The 15,618-nt window shown below is 35.3% G+C and overlaps 1 pseudogene; it reads left to right on the top strand.

Moving 5' to 3' along the window:
* Window positions 1-466: 466 nt before the first annotated feature.
* Window positions 467-15,333, top strand: LOC119189892 (annotated as a pseudogene).
* Window positions 15,334-15,618: the final 285 nt, after the last annotated feature.

Genomic DNA, 15,618 nt, shown 5'->3' with positions numbered 1-15,618 from the left:
CAATTTAACATTTAATTCGTTGTCTATAATATTAATAGGTACCAGACCTACCTTTTCTAGTACTGAAAGGGTTCTGGTCTCAGGTCACGGAGATGGCCTAGTGCCTATTGGGTTTCTTTAGTTTCGAATTTCTTACATAGAAATCTTAGATATGTAGATTTCTTTACAATGGTTTTCCTTTATAAGTAAATAAGGGATAACGAAAACAACAAGCACGCTTCAATTCAAAAGATCCTTGAGTTTTGAATCTGTGGAAAGTACTTTTATTAGCATATTTTATTTTCTATGGTATCGCCGCATCCTACTATGCTACTTTTATTTTTGGCTAATAATTAATGGTCTAACTATATTTATATCTATCTAAAAAACTAAGCGAATTCGTTTCGAAATGATTGCATAAAAAACCTTGATAATTTCTGGATTTATCCATTTATAAATTTAACTAACTATTTCTTGCAGATGGCTTGGCGCTACCCAAATGGAACCGACACATGCAAGAAAAGCTTTCCTTTTCGATGAACCGGGTCTTAAGGCTGTCTTTACATTGAACATCGATCGCCCCCAACATTATGAGCCTTCTTTGACCAACACGAAGATTCAGAATACAACTAATATGTAAGTAAAAGTATCATAAAATGCTCGAAGATATAAAGTTCTCTTAAAAATGTACTAAGTTTGCTTCGCGGATCCGCCGTTTTAACTTTCTTGGAATAAAAGTTCAATTTACTTTTCTGTACATATCGTATTACAATATCATAGTTAATACGTAGCAGTTCATTCGTATATTTTGACTTAGTCGCTGTTTATGCCAAATGTATTTTTACGTTAATAAATAAATAATAACACCAGCCCTGTATTATGTACTGTCCCACTGCTGGGCATAGGCTTCCTTTACTACCGAGATGAATAAGTCTTTGAGTCTACTACGCTAGCCTAGTGCAACTTGATAGTCTTTACTTATGCTCGACTTTTGTTTTGAGAATTCTTCAGTATTATTACAATTTCGTGATTTCTTAATCCTTCTTCTTCTTCTCTTTCACTGATGAAGCGAAAGATTATTTTTGTTTAAGAATACTCACGTAACTTCGAATAGCCAGACGTGTGTTTTGGATTATGGACTTGCGACCATTCGTCTCGGCTGATCGTTATAACTCTGACTAGGCTATCGTATACTCACACATTATACATTAAATTCTATCGTACCTATCAGTTCTTATCCAAGAAAAAAGTACCAGTAGATAGGTTACATTTGCACGAACTAGGCTATGAGAAACTAGTGTAAAATTAGATAAAGTGTACATAAATTAAAACAGGAGAACGCATATTATTTTATTTTCAACATTTGTGTGATCTTCCAGGTCTAATGGCTACGTCAGAGAAAGATTCTATCAACGCCCATTTTGTCAACATATCTTGTAGCCTTCATGGTGTCGGAGTTCAAAGCAGCCCGCGCTAACAGCGACAAGAGTTTCGGAATCTATACCAGACCAGAAGCAGTTAACCAAAGCCAATATGCTTACGATTTTGGCATTAAAGTTGTGGATGCCTTAAGTAATTACTTTGGAATTGGTTATTATTCTACAAATAGCAATCTCAAGTTGGATCACGTTGCATTGCCTGACTTTAGGGCTGGCGCTATGGAGAACTGGGGCTTGGTTAAATATAGGTAATTATTTTTTATAGTTAAAGATCTTGATAGTAGTAATGACATAATAACTTTAAAAAATGCCTCTAAGTGGCTCATACAGTAATTTATTCAATAATGAAATTCTATTATCGATCGTTCCAAGACATTTCAAGTGACAATAATTAAATAACAGATACGATTTATTTTGGTAAATTAAACTACAGGATCAACTCCAAAATATTCATATCAATTGCATATAGTCTCTTTTGGTACATGATGGATATAATGTAAAGCATTTGGTCTTGACACAACATTCATGACTTAATTATTTACCAGGGAAGCCTTGATTTTATACAACCAAGGAGAATCTACGCCTTATTACAAGTACAGAGTGGCACAAATTATCGCGCACGAGACGACGCACATGTGGTTTGGAAACCTTGTAACTTGCCACTGGTGGAGCAACACCTGGCTTAATGAGGGGCTTCGCTAATTACTTCAGGACTATATTACAATTTATGTCAGTACTCCAATTATCAAGAGCATTAAAAACAAGAGTATTTTTTACCAGCCTTTTTTGAATAATTTCAATATAAATTCAGCGTATACCAAAACCTACAACGCTAGTTTAATTCGCACTAGTGGATCACCAAAAGCTCATATTGTGGCTAGCAGTTGTATCACATGCAGTTGAATATAAGAACTAAAATATATAGAAGGGACATTATATTCTATGAACAAAATCGAAGAATAAAACAATTAGTTAACGTAGTTAATTACTTCCTCCTACAATAATTGTGATACACATCATATCATGGTCCGATATAAGATTGATGATTTCTAACCTTTCCTAACCTAACTCTGCATGGATATACTTATTTAATTATTATTTGTATAATATAATTTATTTTCATGAAACCGTAACCTTATGTATGCATGTGTATCATTGCAGGTAGATCCCGACGTAGCATCAGACAATCAACTTGTAATAGGATCAGTATATTCTGCATATGACGCGGACAGCTCTCCAAACTCGGCTCCGATCACGAACGTCAATGTGAATTCTCCAGCAGAGATCAGCGGCCATTTTGGCACAATCACTTACCAAAAGGCTGGATCTGTTATTAGAATGATGCATCATCTTATGGGTGATGACGCTTTTAAGCGTGGATTGAACGTTTATTTAAACAACAAGTAAGTTTCAAAAGAGATAGAACAATTCGTTTTTTTGCGGCGAGTTGGGGGTTGCAGATAGGTTGTAATGAGAGACAATTAAAAACCCAGGGTTATTACATGGTAGCTTTATGTTTACACCTCCGCGTTACACTCAGGGTTACATTGGTCGCTGGTGTTACACAACACGAGTAACTGGCCTGGGGAACCCCGAATCAGGCGAACGGCACGTAGATGCTGCACGTGGCTGGTTTCGGCGGCATCTTCCGGAGAGTTAGACAGCCACGTAGGGCAGGGAAGGAAACATGGTCGGGGTCAGCACCCACGACGATGGTGATGCGCAGATGAACGTGGTTCGGAGGCAGCTTTCCGTCCGTCTGCAATGGCCCGACACTTCTCGCCGAAAACCGCGTACCATGGACGCGTGCCATGAATACGCACCGTAAACCTAAAATCAGAATCCACCAAATCGGAATTCAAGCTAGGCTTACATTATCATATCGTGATATGCACAAAATATAATCACATAAACTGACCATAGAATCTCGAAAAATGTAAATTCTATGTGTGATTGCGAAGTATAATTATTAAAAAATATAATTGTATTTGTCAACAGCCGATTCGGTTCCGGATATCCGAGATTAATGTACTCGGCACTTGAAGAAGGTGTTGCTCATGCTAACCAGGCAATGTTTGCTTACCCAAACCTCAATGTCACTGATATAATGGCGTCGTGGATATCACAACCTGGTCATCCTCTACTCACAGTCAATATCAATTATAACACCAGAGTTGCCTCTTTGCATCAGGTAAGTTTCACTTGTTCAATATCATTTATCAAACCAATAAAATCGGACACAATGTAATACAATAATACAGTAAATTTTGACTTTGTCGTTAGTTTCGAACTACTTCCACCAAGGAATGAGCTAAACCTTGTTTTTTTAAGTTATTTTTAAGACTAGATTGGAAATATTACTTATGGAACTAAATAGAATAGATCTCTCATTAGATGGTTAGGTTAGATTGCCCACAAAAAACCAACAAACATCTTAATTAATAGGGTAATGTCTGATGTCTTGCCGTAGGAAGACCCATTCAGATCATATATTTTCTGTGTTAAAACACTTATGGCAATTCTTTGTCTATAACCTATTTTCAAAAAATAATATGTCTCTGTTAATATATTTTTATTTTAGAGTGATAAAATTACAATCCTTTTGAGATTGAATTCGGAAATAACCGGTTAGTATTAGAAATTCGGAGCGGCTAATATGTATGTGGTAGTTCTAATTCAAATATTTTTCAGAAACGTTACTACGCTAACTCATCGATCTCATCTGAGGAGGTTTACATGATACCAATAAGTTATACGACAGAAAATTCTGCTAACTTTAATGATACAAAGCCTGCTTTCATCATGAGCGGTAGAACACATGAAGTCAATATTGAAAATCTGATTGATTCAAATTGGGTTATATTTAACGTTCAAGAAACAGGTTAGTTTTTACACACATCATGCATTTACCCTCGAAGGGGTATGCAGAGGCGCAACCAGGGCATTCACTTTTCGCCAAGTGTGTTCTCTCCCATAATGTGACAGGGAGCGAGCCTATCGTCATGGGGATAGTTATTTTTTTATCTTTTTTAAGCTAGTTTTTTAATTCTATAATTAAAGCTTACCTCACTTAAACAAGGTAAGTAGAAAATTTGGGTTGTGGATATTCAATGCTGAAGGATTCGAAAGGTTTAACCTTTGGAAATGTCATGTTTTGTACTAATAGCAATAGAAAGTTAATGTCTGGTTTTTATGAAACACTATTAGCGAATTCTAAGTTCATTATTTTGTATCAGAAATATTCAAATTTAATATAAGAAACAACAAACACTCATTGATATTTTGTTGTTTGTAGGACTTTACAGAGTCAACTACAATGACCACTCCTGGCAAATAATAACTGACGCTCTCAAAAGTTCTAGAAGAGAAAGTATCCACTATCTGAATCGTGCTAAGGTAAATACATTTGTTTATGACAAGATCCAAAGTAATAGTCAGTGAGGACACTCAAAATTGGTAAATCGGCCAAAACAACGAAATTCGACACTCTTTGTCGAATTCCGTACGCTCATCACACTAGGTCAAACAAAAGACTGTGCAAACATCTGGTTGGGTGCTCGAAATAAGGTACAAAAAATTATATTCATAATACAGTTATGACGAATTTATATAAATTCTGCGCACCTGAGATTCCTAATTATTTATATCATGTATTTAAAATAGTAAAACAAAAGAATAACGGTACAACAAGAGAAGAAAGGAAAACGAAATACAAAAATTACGTTCTATGTAAACATTGCTGGCTTTACCTGTGAAGAATTTGCATAACAGATGCCTAATCATTTACATGTATATTGGAAGTGTGTGAAATCTGTACTGGCAGTAGACGAGCTTGGTGGACAAAAGAGCTTAGATTAGTAAAAAAAGGGGCCAGTGCCCTACAAAGCGATTGTATTTTATTTATTTTTATTTATTCAATAGTTACATCATCAGTTTACCACTATAACATTACAACTAATACAATGTATTTTCTTATACTATATGATAAACATTTACAGGTGTAAACAACATTATTTGTAAACCTTTACAATCGCTAGATCTGCCAACAAATTAATTTGAAAACTTATTTAAAGATAGATAGAAGAATAATTTATAACTAGCATGCGAAAATAATTTAAAGGATAATCTATGGTCTTCTGTATACGTAGTATCTAAGATGACATTTTATTTCAGATTGTAAATGATCTTTTCGCCTTATTCTATGCGGATGAGGTAGAATTCATACGTTTGAACCAGACGCTTCAATTTTTGAAAAATGAAGATAGTTATTCAGTTTGGTACGCTGCTATCCGTGGCTTTAATCGGCTGAGGAACAGTTTCTTGGGAGACAGCTTGTTGAAATACATTGACGTAAGTGGCATTTGTTGAAGATAGGTAATGAATTCGTATTTTAGGTAGATATATTATTACATTATCAATTATAAATGAGTGAAACTAATCTCGGACCTCTGATAATAAACCTGTTCTAAACATTATTGGAGCCTGATTTTAGAATGTCGTAACCTACTTTACTACTATGTTATTGATAATAAAAGTGTCTACTACTTTGTCATTGATAATAAAAGTATTTAACGGATTTTTTCGCGGTTTTTATATTATTATTTTCTCTCCCGACGTTTCGAAGACTTTGCACCCTTCATGGTCACGGGGGGGGACTGAGGTGTCAAAGTTACAATATCTACCTAGGTAGATATTGTAACTTTGACTTTACGGATGAACAACACCTCAATCCCAATGCTTTTATTATCAATGTCTAACATTCGCGTAAACATAAGAAATCTACTTTTTGTCTTTACAAAAGGCAAGTTTTGTAAAATAACAATAATTAAAATTTAAAAGTTATCTGTAAATTTTATTGACAATTTCAACGTCTTTTTTTAGAGAACTGCCCTAGGACTGGTAGAAAATATTATAAACAAATTGGGATATGAAGAAAGAGCGTCCGACGACTTTGAAACTTTAAGAAATCGCATGCAAATACTGGAATTTGCCTGCAAGATCGGTCACCAAGGATGTATTGACAATACCGTTGCACTATTTAGAAATTTCAAAAACAACGGTGTGAGGTAAGCAAACTGTAGTATCAGAATCTGCCTTAGTGTTAAGTTATTTTCACATTATTTAGTTCATTTTAAAGACATAACTTAGTCCGGTAATATTATGTAATAAAAAATACAGCTTTTTGTTTTGCCACACCATACATTCAGGTCTACTGAATGATAACTGATCTGGAAATCGTGATGCCCTAGGCTGGGTTGAGCTTGGGCAACATAAATATATATTTTATGTTAGTTTCCTGGGGTTGTAATTTGGTTGACATCACATAATTGGGAGAAAAATTCGGAGAATGGTGGGGCCTATTTGCCTCAATTGTAAGCTTTCGGTGATAAGTACACATGTTCAGTAACATGCTCACACATTTATACCGGAAATTTCGTTTTGCATCAAAACAAGCAAAATTGATTGAATTTTTAAAAATAACTGAAAGTTTTAAAAACTCAATCAATATGGACTTTGGTGTAGATAAATGTGCAGTTATCCATGTCAAACGAGCAGAGGTTGATGAGAGATCATGACATACAAATTTCAGAGACTGTAAGACTTAAATCCCTTAACCTACAAATATCTGTACGGGTATGCCTGAGACACTGGGCAATATGAGTGCAAACGTAAAACAATCAGTGAGGTAACCTTTCTTTGGCCGCCTGAGGAAAGTACTCAACAGTTTTTTGTCAGGTAGAAATAAGATTCGCGCTTTCAACGGTTAGGTTATGCCTGTACTCATATACTCTTTTGGCACACTCAGATTGACTCAGACCGAATTGGACGCCCCAGACAGAATTGTCCGGACCCTACTGACTGCACCGATGTGCACACTATTATGCATCACCCACGATCGTCAGTCATGAGACTGTACATCCCGCGAGTTTGAACATACACTTACAAATAACATTATGCGTATTGATACAATGTAATGTTACAAATTATTATGTAGTGTCTGTTTGAACGCTAGTACTCAAGGTAAGATTAAATTTGTGTTATGGGTACCAGGTTTCCTACATGCGGCATTACCTAAGTTCCATTACATGCATCGGAGCTCAGTTATTTGTAAACTTAGTAGGAACGTGTGAGATTGAGATAATAAACGCAGAAGTAACGAGATTGCCACTTGCGTTTGTAAATATCTTTTGATAAACGTTCCATAATTTTTTATTATATTGCGATTCTTGTCCAGCGCAGAATAAAACAAAATACTACTCACCACGATCAGTCATTATTCGAAAATTTCTGTCAATATTCAAGGGGTACAGATATATTATTTACTACCTGGTGATGCATACATGCCAGTAAATTCTATGCATACCGATATTGAACTGGAGACCAAGCGACTTATCGTTTGCGCTCCAAACCAATGTCCAGCATACGTAGAATCGGTAACAAAAAGGACTAAAATCATACCAAATAAATGTTTTAGAACATTTTGACTTTATTAATTAGTTTGTGTATTATGTAGATAATCATAATTGTTTTATGGCAGACATATACATTTTTTGTTGTTTCGATACTTGGGATTATAATTTTATTCACTACAAACTCATGATTGTACCAAATACTGGATTAAGTAATTATTTTTTATAAAGGAACATTATTTTTCTTTACAAGAATTCGATTTTTCTATACCTTAGATGCTCGGCATCGGAGTATGGGTTCGGTGTTCGACCTGCTTGACTTCTCCCGTCCATTCCATAAATATCTCCCATCTACTTTTTAAACTTTCCTTTTATGGCTGCGACTCACCTACTGTCATGTGGTTTTGAAGCTATCTCAGTGATAGATCACAGTATGTTCAAGAAAATAATCATAGGAATGGCCACATTGCATCTTGGCTCTCTCTCCAGTGATAAGAGGTGTCCCTCATCCTTGGACCACTTCTCTTTATTCTGTATAGATCTGATATATGTAAAAACATTATAAACTCTGATGGAAATGGCAGCACGTAGAAGGCTACACTTAGGTAATTTAATATTTAGTGTAGTACTTAATAAATGAACAATGTATCTTTATAATAAGCTAACGTGGTCATGTCATCACAATAAATATAATATAAGAGCATCAAAATATCTCATGGTAATGAGTAGATATAGGACAGCTGCATTTTAATTCGATGCAACCTGTTGTTTAAATAACCTGCCTCCACCGCTCCAAGAAGTAAATAGTAAATACAGTACGTACATTTAACTAAAAATACAAACAACATCTACTTACCTTGCAAAAGTCAGTCCCATAACCTCAACTATGTATGCGTACATACTATTTCAACTTCACCGGTTTTAAGAACGAAACGGTGTTAAGCGTGACACTCTCCAGGATACCTTATTTTGATATGAATCTCTTATCCAATTATTATTCGATCGGTTTTATTGCTCGATTTATGTTTTGTGACTTGTACTATTTTACGATCGAATTTTATTGCGTTCTTTGAATTTTTTACTTTTTTATTATTTTAAATGATCTTATTCATAATCTATTCTTTGAATATTTGTCTGTTAAGCTTTTAATGTCTTAGCATTTTATATTAACTATCTATTTATCATTCGAATGTCTTTTTTTTTTGTTTGATTAACTCTAATAAAAGAACAATAAAAAATTTAATAAGGGTTTTATTTCACAAAAATCTATAAAGTTTGTTCTTCTATTATCCTTCACATTTAGGAAATGCGATATTTACTACCTAAAACGCAAGCTTAATTTGTTTAAAAATTTCCTTTGCCCTACCTTAAAATACTAATGCCCTACCTTAATAATTAATAAAATTGTACATTACTACTCAATGAAAATATATGTAGCAGCGGGTTTTTTATTTTACGATTTGGAAGTTGGTCCCATAGTAAGAGTTATTCGTATTGATGGGTGAAATAACTCTCTTTCGAGATTTATGGGAATTTTGTTACAATCTGTATATTACCTTAATAATTACCAAAGTATTAATTTTTTTATCACGTTCATGAGTCAAGGAAACCAAAAATCGATTGAGCAGATCAGATCTAGTGACATTTTTATTTTCGCCCTGCTTGTAATAACAGCTGCCCTACCTTAAATTCAAGTCTAGCTACAACCCTGACTCCACTCCTCTTACCATCAGGTGCTACGTGATCAGTTTATCGGACACGTATAAAAAAAAACGCCGACTTTCACGCGACTGGTTCTTTAGTAGATGCTCGCTGTCTATTAGCTAAAATGTGTCATGTGGCTACTATTATTTTAGTTCAATTTATATATGCCCAAGCTCATCCCCACCACTTAGTCCAGTCAAATTAATATTTAAGTTTAAAAGCCGCGATATCACGTGAACGGTGATTCGTATGAAAAAATATAAAACAATTGTTGTAGAGAATTGTATGATCTACAACTTTTGTCTGTCCTATTTTACAATCATACCTCCAGTTTCAGAGAAAAATGGGAGAAACCGGAATTTTTGATCTTTAACTTTGGATAAAATCTTTTACACACGTAAGATCGATGGGGACATTTGAAATTTTATTGATAATTACGTATTTAACGTCTATACCAATTTTCAGCTCTAAGCTATTTTTTCCGAACTCACAGGATTTTTTTGTCCATTCTAACTGTACATTAGTGCTCATAACTCGTGCCTTTTTTTCAGTATATCACCAAGCTTGCGCCCGGTAGCGTATTGCAGTGGATTGCGTTTTGGAAATGGTTTAGACTACGAATTTTTGTGGAGAAGGATGTCGACTACCAACATAGCCAACGAAGCCAGGTTAATTGGAGAAGCTCTTGGGTGTTCCACTGACGAGCCTAGCCTGCGAAAGTATGTATTGGTAGTTCTAGACGACTGCTTTATGATATAGTTTATCTTTTTTTTATTTAATCTCTATTAACCACCAACTGTAATCCTACTCCAATGTTAGATGTGGGTGTGATGAATTTAGCTTAGTCCTTACGTTCGGTGACATGGCTCACGTCAAATTGCTGCTGGTACATACATACATAACATCACGCATTTTATCCCCGAAGGGGTATGCAGAGGCGCAACTAGGGCACCCGCTTTTCGCCAAGTATGTTCCGTCCCATGACGTGATGGGGGCAGAGCCTGTCGCCATATCGGGCACAAATTCCAGACTCCGGGCTGATACTGAGCAGAAAAACCCAAATATCACTTTGCCCGTCCCGGATTCGAACCCAGGATTGCTGCTGGTGGTAGGATATATTTTATATTCGTCCGTACTATTAGAAGCAGTGAAGTTACTTTGCTGTGCATGTATGAAAAATGCTTGTTGAGGTCCAGTCCCGACAACAGTTTCATTAATATAAAATGTTCGGAAAAAAATAGTCACCGCTTTAAATAAATACAGACGTGGCTCTGTAAGTACTTGTATAATACTTCTAAATCCTGCATGCTAATGACTAGTGTTGAGAAATTATAATATGCATGATAAAGTATGAATTTGAAAACTAAAGCGCCTAATTTAACGTCGCCGCAAAGTGAATTTGGATGCATTTTACTATACTAAACTTTAAAGGCGGATTATCATATTCATGACTCCAGTTAAAGGTCGGTGAAGATCTCTTAGCATCAAAATAAAACTGGTTTTCGGATATATTTTTTTATATTATAATTTTCTTCCAACATTTCGAATACTGCAGCCTTCATCGTCACGGGACGAAGTGAGGTGTACGTTACCCGATAAGTTAATGATACAATATCTACATCCAATTTACCATAATCAAAATAAAAAAAAAACGAAATAAGTAATTATCCGAAAACTAGTTTTATTTCAATGTCCAACATTCGCGTCAACATAAGAAATCATAATGATTTCTTGCATTTACAGACTTATTCCTTTGCTCGCTTATACTATAATATATAATGACTAGTACATCATCAACGTGACTGATATTTTGTTCTAGTAAACTAAATGTAATGACAATTTAATTATCAACCTAAGAACACGATCTCAATTTTCAGATATTTACTCTCAATGAGGGAAGAAAATAGCCCGATCAAAATACAGGACCTAACTGTGCCGTTAACCGGCGTACTTTCAAACTACAGTCACTTGCACATAGTCATGGATGAATTGCAACATAACTACACTCTTTGGAGCACCATGTATGAATTTTTATGTTTAAAAAAGAAAGAAACAATTATTGACACAATTACTATATGCAACACATTATTTTTATTGTTTTGAATGACGAGACGAGCTTGACGTTCGCCTGATGGTAAGCGATACAACCGCCCATAAACAGTAGAAACACCATACATCATCTTAAATTATAAAGTATTGTTGGATATTCCACTGCGCTCGCCATTTTGAGACATGAGATGTTAAGTCTTATTATAATCAGTAGTTACACTGGCTGCAAACATGTTTATTAGAAAAGTTTACATTGATATTAAAACTATAAAACTTTGAACGCACTTTGTGAATAATAATTATTAACTTAATGAAGATATAAGACAGATTGATATTATACTATTAATTATTTAATATTAGTCTTCTAAAATGTTATAGATCTTGCCAATCGAATTATAAACTCTTTTGGAACCGATTACAGTTTAATTTCACTTGTCGAATTAATACATAACATACATAACATCACGCATTTATCCCCGAAGGTATGCAGAGGCGCAACTAGGGCACCCACTTTTCGCCAAGTATGTTCCGTCCCATGATGTGATAGGGGGCGAGCCTATCGCCATATCGGGCACAAATTCCAGACTCCGGGCTGATACTGAGCAGAAAAACCCAAATATCACTTTGCCCGACCGGGATTCGAACCCAGGACCTCAGAGCGCTATTGTACCGGACATGCAATACAACTACGCCACCGAGGCAGTCGTCGAATGAATATGTGAACAAATCAATTATGAAGCGTTTGCCTAATTTTTTTACGTTTCAGATACCCTTCGATGGACTCTATAGTGTCCACAGTTGCATCTGCCTTGCATACGTCCTACGATTTCATCGACGTAAGTGTTCTTAACTTTTAATTGGCATGATAATTATTTTTTTTGGCAACTGCCGTGGTTATCACCGGGGGTACCCGCTAATGGTGTACAGGCGATTCCCCGGCTTAGCAACCACGGCAGCCCCATGATGAGTTGGTGGGCCCTACCGCTATCACTGGAGGTTCGGTAGCCTCCAGCTAGGCGGTCTTAGGGCCCGGAGGAAGAAGGGAGGGCATAGAGGGAAGGAAGAGGAGTTTTTAGGATGGTTGGAAGGAAGGGAAGGGAAATGTTCACGAACCCTTAGACAGACCGCAATGTGAACTTAGCAACCAAGAGGCATACGCACGACCTGTGCGCCTATGGTCGCGGCAAATGTGCCCCCGTGCATGGGCGTGCATTTGGTGTGGAGACCAAGCGCACAAGAATTGCCTCGGGGGTGGGGGTGATAATTAATTTATCACATTATCGTTGCAGTAGTTATAAAACAGATTCCATCTTAAATTCCCTGGCAACATTTATATTTTTATTTATGTGAGGTCAAGGTTCCTTTTCCGTATAGTGGGGCATATCCGTAAGTTTTGATATCCACATAGGTTACTATACAGACATCATAGCTATACATATATATATAGCTAGCGACACATGTGTGGATAACGAATTAAATCGTCAATTTTAGATATTAACATTTTCATGCATGGTGTACAAACTTAAGTATATTTATGTATGTTAAATCTTGTACACCAGGCACAAGACCTAATTTCCTAGATAACATTGTTAATTTCCTGTCTCATTTAACTTCATTTCTCGTCTCTGCATCGTTAGGGTGTTGACTAGCCAAACAAAAGGCTCTAAATGAATGTGTATTTTGGAGTGTCGATCAAACATTAATTTGGGGCACCTCTTTAATTTCAAGAGGACGTGATTGGATGTTGTTGTTTGTATTAGGTTTTATTAATCATGAGTACAAGGAGCGGGATTTACTCTCGTAAAACTTAGAGGCTTCTCATTAATCTTCATTCATAAAGGCACCCAATAACATTTTACCATTTATAATTATTACACCTATTAACAATATTTTTAAATTTTTTTATGTTTAATTTTTTTTTTACTTAGCGCATGTCATGGTTGCCTGTTATTAATATTGTAATTAGTCCAGATGTATTTTTAATTTTATTTTTGTATGTAATTTTGTTTATTACGTTGGTAATCCTTAATCAATAATTTAAAACACCTTATAATAAAAACTAATAACAAGTCCTTACGTGTTTATAAAAGTGAATGTTTGTAAACATGTTTGGATGTTTGTAAGAAGTAAAAGCAGAAACAGCTGAACGGATTTGTATAAATTTTGACATACAGGTAGACAATATCCTTGTCTAACGCATAGGCAACTCTTACCTAGAGTAATTTGCTCCGACAGGAAATAATGGCACTTTTAAATAGATGACACTTGCATTTTTCTGAAGACTTTATGAATCCCGAGTACCCTAGTAGTACTTTTGTAGCAGAAGAAGTAATTTACGCGGGCAAAGCTGTGAGCAATACCTTGTTTAACAAATTAAGATACTAGTTTACTAGGGGTTGTAGCCAAGACGCTTTCCTACAATTCTTTGGTGTAACAGAAAGCATAAATATATGGGAATGATATATATTAACGATAAGTCTGTCATTTGGAAATATTCCTATAGATTTTTTTTATTTTCTATTGGTGTTAACGATTGCACAAAGGTATCTACTATGACCCCTAGATAGTATGGTGGTGGTATTTCTGTTCCTCACTTATTATAAAACAGACACCATAAAGATGAATGCTTCAGTCACTTCTACATCTCGGAGAAAAATACCGCATATTATGAAATATATCGAATACCATATCACTAACGCAAAATGACAATTCATCATTAGTTACTTTATACCCAAAATGATAATCCTCATGTGTCAGTGACTTTATATTCTCCCTTCCCTCAGTTTGCAGACTGGCTGCAATCGTGCCAGGAGTGCAGTAATCAGACCAAGATGGCGGGCATGAATGCCATGGCGCAGGCGCAGGCGGCTCGCTCTTGGGCAAGCGAACACAGACAGATGATCCTGGACGTCTTGAAAAGTTTCTCGACGACGCTAGCTCCATCTTTGATGATGATTGTCACCGGGGTCGCGGTGTACTTAAACAGACTATTGATGTAAGGTCTGCTGCGGAAAATGTTGATGGTATTTGAATTGCGAAAGACACTATGACCGGAAATATTAAGTTATAGGAAAAATGTATTAGATTTTTCAGACATTTTGATTTGTTTTTTGTTTAGCACAGCAACGTGATTGTAACTGAACAGTGTAGTTCAAATACCTTTATACCAGTCAAGAGAATTATGCCGGCCTTCCTTGTGACGGTGTAGTTTAAATTCATTTTGTTACATTGATAAACCTAAATGATTTCTTATTTACGAATTCATAAAAAAATAATTGCATAGATTTTTTTATAGTTATTAATTATTTTTATGACTATCGAATAAGCAGAAAGAGACACCTGAAAAACAAATGTATATTTTATATATTGTATTATAGGTTTAAGAAAATGGAAGAGATGTCACTCCACTATTAATTAGCCTATTTTATTTTTAAGTATTTTAAAGTGCTAAGCCAGATATGCCAATGATATCTATAAAGTTACTTAGACTTTCCAAGTAAAAAAGGTTTTAATACTTAGCCTTACTTAACCATAAATCAAAATAATTTCAAAAGTTGCTTTATACGTCATCATCATTAACATCATCAGCCGCAGGATGTCCACTGCTGAACATGGGCCTCCTCGAAAAATTTTCAGATCGCCCTATAGGAAGCGGTCCGAATCCTATTTATACATCACATTGGTTATAATTATATAGGGTAATCTTGACATTGCTATACTAATAAACATATATTCGGCTTTACCTCTGCTAACATAGTGCCAAAAATCATTCACGAATAACAAATATTTTCGCCAGAGATCCCGATTTTAGTTTCAGATTTTTTTATAATTTTGTAGTTTGGTGCAAAATATGTGTGTAGGTGTATTTTTAACTTAATTATGATGTTGCCCCTCCGTCAAATTCTTTTCGTGATATAATAGTTGCCTTAGGCTATATAAAAAATATTTTTTATTAAAAATCATTTTGTTTCAAACTTACACTTTTAATGTTATATCTATAGTTAGAAAACTAATCGTATTCTGTTGTTTTGAAGAAT

The sequence above is a fragment of the Manduca sexta genome, chromosome 20, assembly GCF_014839805.1.
Source record: "Manduca sexta isolate Smith_Timp_Sample1 chromosome 20, JHU_Msex_v1.0, whole genome shotgun sequence".
NCBI lineage: Eukaryota > Metazoa > Arthropoda > Insecta > Lepidoptera > Sphingidae > Manduca > Manduca sexta.
This window is presented reverse-complemented; position numbering and strand designations above follow the sequence as displayed.